Source organism: Zingiber officinale, chromosome 1B (genome assembly GCF_018446385.1).
Source record: "Zingiber officinale cultivar Zhangliang chromosome 1B, Zo_v1.1, whole genome shotgun sequence".
In the NCBI taxonomy this organism is placed as follows: Eukaryota; Viridiplantae; Streptophyta; class Magnoliopsida; order Zingiberales; family Zingiberaceae; genus Zingiber; species Zingiber officinale.
In genome coordinates, this window is record NC_055986.1 from 101,198,348 (window position 1) to 101,212,706 (window position 14,359).

Below are 14,359 nucleotides of genomic sequence, written 5' to 3' on the forward strand. Positions count from 1 at the left end.
TTAGTTATCCATCCTATATAGTGCTTTATATCTGAATTTGTGTGATTGATTATTATAGTTATTCACTGAAAGAGAACAAGGACATCCTAACTGGCTGGGAAGATGTCATTGCTAGAATAGCCAAAAGTCTTATTAAAGAGCAAAGCCCTAAACAGTATGCACATGTTCTTTCTATGGTGCTCGTTGTCACCAACTATGATATTGTAATGAGAAAAGGGGTTGATTTTGCATTTTGTTGGACAGATTATTTATCATCCGTGGGAAGCTCAAGAATCTTATTGAGCATGATGTTTCACCAGATTTTATATTCAGCGTATTGTGTTTGCTTTTCCTAGACTTCTGACGCTTCAGTTGACAGTGAGAATAATTTTTTTCTTCCCTTTTCAAAGAGAACAATATTAATGTTCTTCCATTCTTGTGTCTACAGACCCTTTTTGAGGAACTGAAGAAACATTTTGATGAACATCTGAAAGCCAAGGCTGAATTCCTCTATCATAAATACCAATATGTAAGCCTGCAAATTTCATTTCAGTACCTTAATACTTCTTTGTCTCTAACTTTCGCTGCCCTGGTGCATATATGATACTGAGTAGCAACAAGATTCTGATAAATGGAATGACTCGAAGAAGAACCTCCGTTACTTCATAAGGATCGAAGGTAGTTTTCTCACTTCTTTATCTCACAACTCTCACCAGTATTATCAAATTTGAATATATTACTATAGCGTATGATTTTTCTTTACAGAATTTACTGCTCATTTTAAAAGTTTGTACAAGTCATTCATCACGAAGAGCAACACCGAACCCAAGCACTGAACAGGTAAAAGCAAATGCACCAGCCTCCCTGCTTCTTGGAACGGTTAACTTCCTCTCTATATGATTTCACAAGCACATTCCTTATTCAGGCACAGTACGAATCGGTAGAACATTCAGAATTGCCGATAATCTCACTCAAGGTTCCTCCTTTGGAAATCAATTCTTAGGATACTTTGTTCAGTGATGGTGGGACAGGTAACATAGTTCTGATTTCGTCCCTTTTTTTTCCCTGTTTCCTGGCGCAAGTCGTCATCTTTGCCAGCATCTTTGCCAGCATGATTTAGTTTAAAAATCAGTGGTTCATGATCTATCCGCTTAGGGATACGAAGATTCAGAACTATTGTTTTATTTATCTCGACCTCTATTACGTGAAATGTCTGTCTAGAAATTGCTTCTGCTGGTATGGAATCAATATTTGTTTATGTTGATCAAGCGTTCAATGTTGGGCGATTCCTGAATGTGTAATAACGGAATGCACAAAATTTTATTTCATCTTTTTTTCCCATTCAATTTCTGTTTGTTTTAGAGCAACATAACACCTCACTTGAAGTGCTTCTAGTTCGTCACCCTCCTCTTTTTGGTGAAGAAAATGAGTCCTTTCATTTGTACTTCTGCACTTATATCCATATTATTCTATGTGAAGTAGGAAAGACAACATTTGTGCAGAGACATTTGACTGGTGAATTCGAGAAGAAGTATGAGCGTGAGTATCATGTTAATTTGAAATTTTTATTTGTTTTGATGGGTAATATATGCATCATATTATCTTGGGGGCTTTTCAGCTACTATTGGCGTTGAGGTCCGTCCCTTGTATTTCTTCACAAACTGTGGGAAGATAAGATTTAATTGTTGGGATACAGGCGGTCAGAAGAAATTTGGGTGGTCTGAGGAATGGATACTAGTAAGTTCTGGCTCATGTTCTTTATCATCATCGAGATTTCTGGCGGATGAAACAAGCTAGTTCCATTTTAGCACATGCTGCTAGTCATTTTGATATCATTAGCTTTCTTATTAATATGTACAATTTATTTAAGATTGAAGATCTTCAGATGGTTACGTGAAATGTCTGTTGTTTTATTGCCCAGAGAAATGGTCCGGACAAAAGCTATCAGCCAGAGTCACTCACTTCAATAGCTGGGTGTCTGCTTTTGTCACAACTCCGCAGGCTGGTTTAATCAGTCCTGCACCTACATTTGTTTCAGCTTGGGCAAAACCTTCAACAAGCACAAATGATAAGTCATATGTAGTTCAAGCTCTTCCTTCTTTTCGTCCATCATCAAATCCTAGTAATAAGAGTTTGTCTATCGCCAATCAATTTCCTATCACTTGTGAAAAGAGTGGGAGTTCTAGGAATACATAAGTAGTTCTCTTTTTTCGTCCATCATCAAATCCTAGTAATGCATTTCATTTCAAGTATTGAATAGGTTGGGTGGAGCTAATTAGAGTTTTCTAATTAGATTAAGATTAGGTTTTGTTAGGTCTCTAAATCATTTTATGCATTTTTTAACTTACTTTTGGACAGCGAGTTAGTTCTTTTGATGGAATTATACATCTATGATGCTTAATTTGGGATTGTAGCATACTTTTTGACCAAAGAAGTCTAGATCAATGATAGATTATTCTTCAATCTACTGCTCTTTTTAGCATCTTTATCCTGCTATAATGTTATTCTTTAAGATTATGTTGCATTTATTTCTAAAAGTTGCATGACATCTCTCTACTCTCCCTTCAAAACTAACGATCTATGTTATTTCAGGTAATTATTGCAGCCATTCCTACTATAGTTGGTGAAAACCTTAACGTGTTCATGACTTTAAAATAGTATATTCCAGTTTTTCTTAAGGTGAGGACACAAATTTAATGAGGAATATACTTTATAAGATGTTAATATCTAAATTGGTATCCTATGCATCAGCTTGATGATGTAATAGATCTTGAGATTCCAAGAGGAAGAAATAGACTTGTTTCTTTAAATGGTGAAACTTAAATTAAAGATTAGAAAGTCAACTGATATAACATGCCACTCCACTTCTCTTTTTATGATTTAGCTCATGATCAATGTAAACTTAAAGTATTAATCCAAAGCCTATGGTAACTTTCTGGATTCATTTTTATTTAAGGCATTCTTTCCTTTAATGGTCCCTTTTAGAATTTAATGTATGACTTACTCAGCATCATATGGAGTGTGTGGGAACGTTTGCATTAGATTGTACCTTTTAGAATTAATGCTGCTTGATCACTGGGAAAAATAATGTTTGCATGGTTTATAATAGAAGCTTTGTATGCAGTGACATAGAATGAAAATTCTGTTTAATAAGAAATTTAAGAGCCACCATATTGTTTCAAGAGGTTACCATTTATGTTACATAGATAACGCTTTTTACACTTCTGTTAGATGACTATATCAAATGGTTTTTATGGTTATGTAACATTTATGCAGTGCAATTAGAATCACGTGTACAGTTTAGTTTCTAATTTGTAATATATATCTTTATTCGAATAGGTGTCCTCAAGAGTATTGGGAAGAATGCCAACAAGCTAAAAAAATGGAGAGACTTTAACAAATTAAGGAGCACTAGGAGCTGCAATCCCTCCTCTTCACCGACATCTAAATAGAAAATCTCGTGTTATATTGTTCTACCTTTGTTTTAATAGTGTTATCATTTTGTTGGTTGCTTATGAAATTTTGTTGGTTGCTTATGAAATTTCTTCAGAATGTTATAGATATTATTTTTGAATGTTAGAAAATTGTATATTAAATTTTATTTTGAAATTTAGTATTTTGAATGATTTATAATATTGGAAAATTGTGTATTAATTTTTTTTATTTTTTATCTAAAAAAGACAACGGTTTTTCACCGTTGTCGTAGATAGTTTAAAACTGTTGTTGAAGACCCTGTTATTAAAGGTAGACGCTCAAAGACAACGGTGAAAAACTGTTGTCTTTGAAGGAAAAGATAACAGTTTTTCACCGTTGTAAAAATGTTGTTTTTGCCTTCAAAGACAATGGTTAAAAATTGTTGTCTTTGGGCACCCCTTTTAACAACACGACATTTAACAACAGTTCTAAAGGGGCTACGACAACGTTGAAAAACCGTTGTTGTTAGGCTTTTTTCTTGTAGTGACTCTACAGAGTATAGATATCCAAAGCCAAGACTACATAATAAATAATTAGATCATCTCTAAGATCAAACATGCAAGTATCAAGCATGGATAAATACGAGTATATTTAAGGTAAAGCAACCTAATCCATCAATTAAAAATAACTATGCACTAAGTTCATTGAACTTTAGAGGCTAAGGAAGAAGTACCCACCTTTATTTATTGATCATGATAAATAATCCCATGTCAAGATGCTCGTCTCGAATCAAAGTCCTACAAATTACATTATGTATAGTTTAGCTAATCACATATACAACAATTAGCTAAACCTAAAATGCAACCTAATTAGGGAAAACCCTAATTGAATTGGCAACCCAATCTGGCTACTACTTGAAAATTAATCAATCTTTTAGTCATTAGTTCTAATTAACATCATCAACCTGAATCAAAATATCACCTCAATTCAATTAATTCAAATCATTAACCCTTCTCTTCTTCTTAGTTTGATTTTCAATCTTGTTATACACATCATTTGCAACTATAATTAGGTTATAAATAACTGATCACATATCCATTTTCTATCATGCATTTATCTCTTAACCAATTAAGCATCAGTAGATAAACAAACCAGAAATCATTCTCTATTAATTTGATATCCCTTACCCGAATCAACCAATCACAACCTCCAATAACCCATTATTGTTAATCAAAGATTAATTAATGATATCATCCACTAATAACAATTTCTATTTCCAGAAATAGAATCAATTCAATGCAACAAAACAAATTATATTTTTCATTAAACCAACATTAACTATATCTTACCCCAAATTCATATTCATAGCCCTTTAATGATGCAACCGAATGTTGTTGTGAGGAAATGGATCCACCAGCTAACCAAAACCAATCATGAGATTACTAACAGGTCTACTTGTCGAATAATCATGACAAAAGAATAATCCTACTCAACTTAACATTGTCCTTAATTAAATAATCACTTCAATATAGTAATGGAACAAATCCTCTATTAATCAGGCACTGAACATGTCTTACCTTAATCTGATCTACAACTAGTTGGTGAAGAAACCTAGATGCAGTTGCAAGGAAGAAAGAACTCTCCACTTCAGATTTGATGAGGAGATGGCATCACCATTGGTTGTCCTCCTCCCCAAATCTGGATAGAGCACATATCTTCCCTACTCATTCTTGAAAGATACCAGTGTCGGGGCGAATCGGTAGTAGTCGGATAGAGGGGGATGATTGGGTGGCAATCGGCTGGAGGAAAAAGACAAGTGCAGCCTAGCGAGGGATCGGGAAAAGGGGTAGCGGTGATCTCTTACACCACCGATGGCTAAATCGAGAGAAGAGTAATGGAGAAGCTACACTTCGGTGGCACTCAGCCACCGGTGGCAGTGGATCGGGAGGAGACTGAGAGGTTTGGGCTTGGTGACGTCGATCTAAGAGACGACATGACTCGTGGTCGAAGGAAATCGGAAGAAGAAAAGCAGAAGTGGAGGCGATGGCCGGCGGTGGGTGATCGATGGTGTAACGGGGGTGGCGGTGCCAGGGCGATCGAGCAGCGTGGCATGGTCAGTGGCGTCGGGTTGGGGAGGATGAGAATTTGAGAGGAATGAAATGAAACCTAGATCTTCCCACTTATATACCTTAAGTTAATTAATCAAAATATTATGTTAATTAAATCAATCAACTTCCGACTTAATTGATATTCCAAATATACTTTCTCTTTACCTAATAGATTCATCCCCTTATAATGACATATGAACTCCATTTAAATCCCCCAAAAAATTTAAATTTTTTTAGAAAATTCGATAAGATTATTTTCGAAGAGCACTTATTATTTAATTGTTGTATCTTATATATTCTCCCTCACTAATAAAAATTTGATCCCTAAATTTGCTACTCAAACTCAGGGATTTCATCTAAGGATTACAACTAAATAACACATTCATATACTAGTCCATTATAGTATCATGAACAAAATCTCCAATTGTGAGGGATTAAATTTTCCTTATAAAAATACATGATGATCCACATCCAAGAGGATAGTGATGACTCTATGGGTTATGAGCTCACCTAACTTCCACTACTCTGATAATTATATCTATTTTATTAAGCAAAGTCCACCTCTAAAATCCTTATCACACACTATCAGCAGATCCCCTAACGTCTGTATAATGCGCTCAGACTATCCATCTATCTGAGGGTGGAAAGTTATACTAAAACGGAGCTTCGTACTCATAGTCTATTATAAACACTGCCATAACTATGGTATGAATTACAGATCTCTATCCGATATGATACTCAGGCGTAAACCATGAAGTCTGATAACCTCTTTATAGTATAACTTTGCTAAGTGATCCAATGGGCCCGTTCTATGGATCGGTAGAAACTGTGCAAATCAAATTGCATCATATCCTTTTCATATTCTAGGTAATCCCACAACAAAATCCATCATAATTTGCTTCCATTTCCATTCTAGTATCTGAATCTATTGAAACAATCCTGCTAACCTCTGATGTTCAGCCTTCACTTGCTGACATACTAGATATCGAGCTATAAAATCCACTATGTCTTTTCAGGTCATTCCACCAATAGGAACGTTTCAGATCCCTATACATATAAGTACCACCTGAAATGTATTGTAAATCTAGCTCGATGTGTTTCCTAGAGTAAATCCTCCTGAACGGGATATTACCCAAGAATACACAATCTCCTATGGTAGTAAGGAATCCTGTACTCTTCACATGAGAACTCTATATATGGTTCAACTCTTTTTGAATAACCAAGTACTTAGGGCTCTTATGATCAGTGTAAACCTCGTAAGTGATCCCATATAAATAATGGCTCCAAATTTTTAGCACAAAAATGATATCTGCTAACCTCAAATAATGAATCAAATAATTCTTCTCATGATCATTCAACTGTCGAAAAACATGCACTACAAGAAAAATCCTCATAGACATCAGTGGAACAACAAGAATGCTGGACCGGAGATGGATGAAGGAAACACTATCGGAATGAGAAGAAGGCCTCCTCTTCTCACCCAAAGGGAGGAGTTGGAGGAGGTGCGGTGTGGTTGGACGGAGAAGCAAGGGTGTCGTGTCTTGATCCTGATCGGGAGAGGAAGGGGCGTTGATCTGGGAAGGGGAAGAGGGAGATGAGGTTGCGAGAGATGGTCGGAGGTTTAGGTTTAGGTTTAGGCTGAGAGAGATGTTTGGAGGAAGGGACCCCTTCTTCACATTCCGGTAATTTTTCCTTTATCAATTGTCGCTAATTTCATCTTCTTGTTCCCTAATCAAATTCAAAAGGCTTCAAGCACACAAAACGATGAAGAAGACGGAGCACGGCCGACAAACGTCCTCATTACATTTCGCACTCGACCAAGCGGAGGATAAAGCTACCTCCATGGCATCTTCTGCTTCTCATCCTCATCTCACCTGTAACTCCGCTAACCAAGGCCACAGTTACGGAGGAGGAGGAGAAGTGTCCGTGTTGTAAAACCTCGGCCACATTGCTCGCAGTCTCGCTTGTTTTTTTTGTTGGTCTAGTCGCCGATAAAAGTTTCACCTTCCCCCAATCGGACGCTTTCTCAGTTGCTTCTATATCTTTTCCCACAATCAAAAGGGAAAAATGGTTCTTTTTCGTTGTGGTTGCGAGAGGTTGATTTGATGTGAAACCCTAGTCACTTCCATGCTGTTAGGTCGATTTGTGTGAGCGGAGGTATCAGATCCGAGCTCGATATGGGAAACTGCTTCCTTTCGCCGGAGGCCATCGCCCGGGAGGACATCAAGACCTTCCCCCGTCCCCATCATGACCACGACACCCGCCCACTAGCCAACAAGAACCACCTCCGCCAGAACAGCGGCGGGCACTCCAAGTGAATGGCGGCGGTTCTTAGTGGAGATGCCAGGGCGGTGGGCGGGATCGAGGAGAAGTACGTGCTGGACTGCGAGCTCTGTCGCAGGGAGTTTGGAGTCACCTACCTCTGCCTGGACCACTTCACCAGGGAACTGCTCGCCTGCAAGTCGATCTCGAAGAGGAAGCTGCGGACGGCGGTTGACGTGGAGGACGTGCGGCGGGAGGTCGCGATAATGCAGCACCTGCCGAGGAACTCCAACATCGTGAACCTGCGGGAGGCGTGCGAGGACGACGGAGTCGTGCATTTGGTCATGGAGCTGTGCGAGGGCGGGGAGCTCTTTGACCGCATTGTGGCGAGGGGCCACTGCTCAGAGCGCGCGGCAGCTGTGGTCATGAAGACCATTGTTGAGGATGTCTTCATGATCCGTGAGTTCCTTCCTCAATTCCTTGTGTTGGAATTGGCAGCAACTTGAGCGGAGAAGGGAGGATGTCTTCTCCTGCTCCTCCCTTCTGAGATGGACTGCGAAGCCTTGCATAATGGACATTGATGAAGCCGGAAGAGGTGCCATTTTGGGTACACTTATTTTCTCCTTCATCCCCCATTTCCTCCCTTCTTTCCCAATATGATCACTTGATTTCGCTGCGTATTTCATTGACAAAGAACGATCATCATCTATCGGTTTAGGTCCCATGGTGTATGGCTGCTTGTACTGCGCAAAGTCCTACCAGAAGACCCTCGCCACTTTGAACTTCGCAAGTCCAAATCGCCCTCATCTTCTACTGCTTGCTGATTTTTTCCCCCTTTGATGAAGTGTCTTCTTTCTAATTAGAAAAGCTTGGACCAGTTGAAGTTTCTGTGTAGGTACGAATGTGGGCACATTGATTTAATCCTGTGATTAGGTTCAGAATAGATAATTAACATAACATTTCTTCCACTGATACTGTCTTTATCTGATTATTTTGTGTTGCTAACAATGTGGTGCAGCCGTGGAACTATCTATGCTAGTGTTGTCTTCTAAAATAGTTCGTGTATTGCCGTTAATGTTGTTCTAAGGAAAGAATTTATCTCACAATTCATTGTTTACTTAACATTTTGTTCCTTGCATTTCGCTAAGTTAGTTTGCTAAAACAAAAGAACACTTCGTAAGAATGTTTTCCTTATTTTCTCCTCCTTGGTAATATTTTAAGAACTACTGGCAATGCACTTATTGAGATTGTTTTCATGTCTACTTTGAATATTTTGATCTCTGAGTGTTTGGAATGAGAAGATTAAGTTCATAATGTTATGAATGGAGTGAACTATTGGCAATGACACTGCTTGAACAAGAAGCAATTTTTGTTCAGTGGAGTTGAGGGAGAGTTTTATTTTTACTGTATTCATCTATTTATTTTAGTCTTAAAGTTCTCCTGGTTAATGAAGTTAGAATGATTAGTTACCATATGAATGCATACTAATGATCTTCATTTTTGTTGAGTCTCATTAATGATCACTTCCATTCAATAACATAACTTGGAGTTTAGTTTTACTATAAGGGCGTGCTCTACTTTTTTTTTTTTTTTTTCTCTTTTTACCCCAATTCTAGGTGAAAGATTTTCTGAGATAGTTGGAAGCCCTTATTACATGGCTCTAGAAGTTTTAAAAAGGAATTATGGACCAGAAATTGATATATGGAGTGTTGGAGTTATACTCTATATCTTACTGTGTGGAGTTCCACCATTTTGGGATGGTAAGCTTTCTATCAATAAATCCATTTTGCACACTTCATTATTTGTTCTACTACTTTCTACAAATAAGTTACTTATTGTCTACTATAAGCTTTCCATGAATAAATCTATTCTTTATTAGTTCTATCACTTTATGCTAATAAGATATTTATTGTCTATTAATTAATACACTTTTTATATTTCTTCAGATACATTTTCTATCTAACGAGCTATGATTTCTTAATTGCAGAAACTGAACAGGGAGTTGCTCAAGCAATTCTTAGGGGCGTAATAGATTTCAAACGGGAACCATGGCCTAGTATTTCTGACAGTGCTAAAAATTTAGTTCGGCTGATGTTGGAACCTGATCCCAAGCTTCGGTTAACTGCAAAGCAAGTGCTTGGTATGTTTACACTGTATGCTATTTGTTACTATAACTTCAATGGAAGTGTCCCTAACATTTGATAATTTGAGAATTGAGATCATTTTCATTATCTGGGATGGTATCCATATTTCTTTAGCTTGTCATCCTGTTCTTAGGTTTTATACTTGGTGTTGTTTTCTTTCTTATGTCGAACTGATGCTTATACATTTTTTCTCCATACAGAGCATCATTGGCTTCAGAATGCAAAGAAAGCCTCAAATGTACCTCTTGGTGTTGTTGTCAAGTCAAGACTTAAACAATTTTCACGATGAACAGATTCAAAAGGAGAGCTTTAAGGGTTTGTCTCACTGCAATTAGTAGTTAAATGGAATGTTTTTTATTGCAGAGTATAACTTGGTTTGGTTGATTATTCATTAGGTTATTGCTGATCACTTATCTACTGAAGAAGTGGAAGACATTAAAGAGATGTTCAAGATGATGGATGCTGACAATGATGGCATTGTATCCCATGATGAACTCAAAACTGGGCTCGCTAAATTTGGTTCACATCTGGTGGAGTCTGAAGTGTAGATGCTTATTGAAGCAGTGAGTATATTAGTTAAATTGATTTGGATTGAAAATGGATTAATTAGTTAAATTGTAACCATGAGAAAACTTTGTTGCAATAATTTCTAGTTTGGAATATATTAAGTTCCAAGGAATGATAGATTTATCACTATATGATGTGGTTGAGATAAATGATGAATGTGTCTCTTTTTAAGCATTCAAATTAGTCATCTTGTTACCTGGTGTTCTTACTACTTTTTCAACTATGATTTTTTGTCTTGGTTTACTAATATATTATTTATGTGTTTTTACAGTTTACAAATCTCAAGTACTCCAGAGTTGAAATTGATGAAGTGTGGTTCGAGTGGGCTGAATGCATGCTAGATTACATTTGAGTAGGAAAGGTATTTGATTTTTGAAAACTTTGGATGATGCATGCATTTGCATGGAATGTAAATTGCGTATATTGTCCCATGTCAATTTCTTTCTGATGGTGATATTCTAGGACTTCTACAACATGTATAATTCTTCTATTTTTGTTCTTTGCTATAGTTAAGTAGACGAAATGATACTTTTGTTTGACAGATTAGAACAGTGGATATTTTAACTCAGAAAACTAGGCATTTGAAGGTGAAAAGTGGTGAGATTAGGGAAATGAAAGGCGCAAGAAGAATGGAGCAGTATAGCAAGTTGAACAGATTCTGATTCTCATAATTTAATGTAGCCTCAGCTTGATTTTTGATTCACCATGTTCTACCTTGATGTGTACAATATCTATTAGCTTTTGATGTAAAAAGAATATTTGTGTATTTTATGGATATTGTTGTAAGAAGAATATTTATGTAATTTGTGAATATTTGTGTATTTTATGGATACTGTTGGAAGAAGAATATTTGTGTAATTTGTGAATATTTGTGTATTTTCTTGGATACTGTCGATTTTTCACTGTTTCAGAAATCGAATTTGTGTCATTAAACAATATTGATATTACATCGGTTTTCCACCGCTGCAAAACCGGTGTCATTAACTAATATTACGTCGGTCGTATATCACTGTCAAAACTGGTGTTATTAACATATAATATTACATCGATTTTACACCCGATGTCGTTAAGTGATACTACACCAGTTATAACCCGATGTCTAAAATGGCAGACTTTTTACATCGCCTTCATAGACATCGGTCGAAAATGTAATAGACAGCGGTGGAAAACTGATGTCTATAAGGGTTTTTGTTGTAGTGATGTAATACTACTTATTCATGCTGCATCAGAATTGCACCTAATCCTTGATATGATGCTTCTATGAAGAATACAAATCTGTCTTCACCAGAAGATATTAACCAAACGGGTGCAGTTATCAACTTTTATGTAAGCTCATGAGAACTAGCATCACAAGTCTCTGTCCAAGTAAATTCTATTCTTTTCTTGGTCAATCGAGTCAAGGACATAGAAATCCTGGAAAAACCCTCAATAAGTCCCTGGTAATATCCAACTAATCTAGAAACTAAAAACTTCCTATACTATTTTAAACTACTCCTGGCTTGTGACAGCCTTTATTTTCGATCCACAGATATACCTTTACCAGAGACAATGTATCTCAGAAATCCTATAGAAGATCATTGAAATACGCATTTACTGAACTTCGTACAGAGATGTTCTCATCCAAATATCTCTAGAACTATATGAAGATGTTGTTCGTGATCCACCTCGGTTTGGAAATATATTACAATATCGTCAATGAAGATAATGACAATTGATCCAATTACCCTAGGAATACCCACTTCATCAAGTCTATGAAAACAAATGAAGCATTGGTAAACCCAAATGATATTACCAAACACCCATAATGTCCATACACTGGCACACTCAATCATAAGATCACTAGCAACGAGTCTGTAATCTGATCACCAACTATAAATTATCAAATTTATAAATATCACCCATGTACCACCATCAACGATAAATACCTAATAATAGATCATCAAGACAATATCCACTAATTTATCATCAAAAAAAATAACATATCACAAAATATAATTTCATAATATTCACCAATCCCTAACTGTCCTTAACATCAATCAAACTTGATAGCTTTCTGGATAATGATAGAGTAAAAGAAAGTCATCCAACCTTCAACACTCATTGCCTATAAATTTAAATATATCCACCATGGTTCACCATTGCATATCTATGTTATACCAACTAAAGGGATTATACCCTATGGGCAAGTTTGTTAAAGCATATATTTTTTTTTAGTGAGACACTCATCATATGCTCACAAATCTAACTTCCCAGTGATCCGCTCTCATCATAGGGTACTATCAAGATGTAGAAATATATCACCATCATACCAAAAGTGTATGACTACTGAAGTTCAAGGGACATACCTTGACTTCCTAATTGATGATCAGTAACTGATGTGCATAGATTATATACACTTTTATGCATGTTTTAATACACATCTACTTGTATTTCATGAGAATAATATATGCTTATTGCACCCTATTTCATTATAATGTCATATTTCCACTCTTTTTATTTGAAGATCTACTCTTTGCATATTTTGATTGATAAGACGTGTTTTCTAAACAAAAATGGAGTAAAAAGCTTTAAAACATGAAGTCAAAGGAAGGAGCATGCTCACATTAAACATACATGAGGGAAAGGCCTTTTAAAAGACCTTCAAATTGGAGATTTCATCAAGGAATATACTCTAGTCATGTTCCTTGACATGTGCATGTTTCTACGGAAGAAATTTGATGGAAACAGAGCTCAAATAGAGTCTAGACCCTCCAAAATGTACGGGTCATGCCTATGAGGCACGACTATGTGACAATCAAGTTTTTCCCATGGTCTGGCTAAGCCTCATAGACATGACCGTGTCTGAAAAAAGGCAAGGCCGTATGGAATTTTCTATACTACAGACTAAAATTAAAAAGGTCATAACTTTTTCTGGTTGAAGATACGAGTTGTTCTTTATAATAAAATGTTGATAACTTCAAGGTCTATAACTTTGTTGAAAACTTCAACTAGAGAAAATGACATCTAGATGGTCTAAAAGACATTTTCATGAGATATAGTCATGTCAGGGCCATGCTAGGGTCAAGTTTTTTTAACAGGGCCATGAGATACAACCGTGTGAAACCACATGGCCATGTGGAATTTATAGAGACAAAGCATGTTGTGGTGGTGTGGAATCCACATGGCTGTGCCACCGGACCAAACCTTCAAAGACCCTTAACTTACCACACATATCGGGGACCCATAACAAAAATTTGTAACCTTTACCCGCCAACTTGAAGATCAACATTCAATCAAATTATAAACCCTCTCAAACATTGCTATTAAAAAAAACATAGTAGAAAATCTCATCATACATGAATGATAACCATGATTTTGCTATATTATTTTGATTCATTATGCATATCTTTAATGGTCTTTTCATAGCCTAATCTCACATTTTACATTGTATTTCATAATTGCATGTGATCTTGGACCTAATTGCAAATTAGCTAATTTTCACGGTATTTGGTGCTAATATTTGATTCTTATTTTGTAGGTATCAAAAGGGTCATGGACCCAATCAGATCAAGCCACATTTGGGCTCAAATCAAGGGCTAATCAAGTCGATCAAGCCTTGGAGTGTTTTGGATCGTCCATTGAAGATTAAGCAGATCTAGGCCATCCGTTGAAGATCTGGCCCATCCAACCTAATGAGGAGCAGATATGGACCATAGATGAAGATCAGTACTATTGGATCGGATTTTAGACTGTTTCCCACCGTTGATCAAGCTCCGAGAAATCTCAGTCGTTCGATCAGAGAAGGGAGGATTTAAAACCAATGTGAGAAGCTACAGTACACTTGGGCTCGGTCGCGATTTTCTTCTACAGTGTCGTCGTCTTCTCCTCCGCAGCGCCGAGTTCCCA

General features: G+C 36.7%; 1 long non-coding RNA gene and 1 pseudogene across 1 annotated transcript; both read left to right on the forward strand.

Moving 5' to 3' along the window:
* The first annotated feature begins 248 nt into the window (after positions 1 to 248).
* LOC121982020 lies at positions 249 to 640 on the forward strand. Its single transcript, XR_006111989.1, has 3 exons — positions 249 to 313; positions 428 to 508; positions 594 to 640. It is a non-coding gene; the product is annotated as an uncharacterized LOC121982020 (long non-coding RNA).
* A 7,038-nt stretch (positions 641 to 7,678) lies between these two features.
* On the forward strand, positions 7,679 to 10,468 carry LOC122040521 (annotated as a pseudogene).
* Positions 10,469 to 14,359: the final 3,891 nt, after the last annotated feature.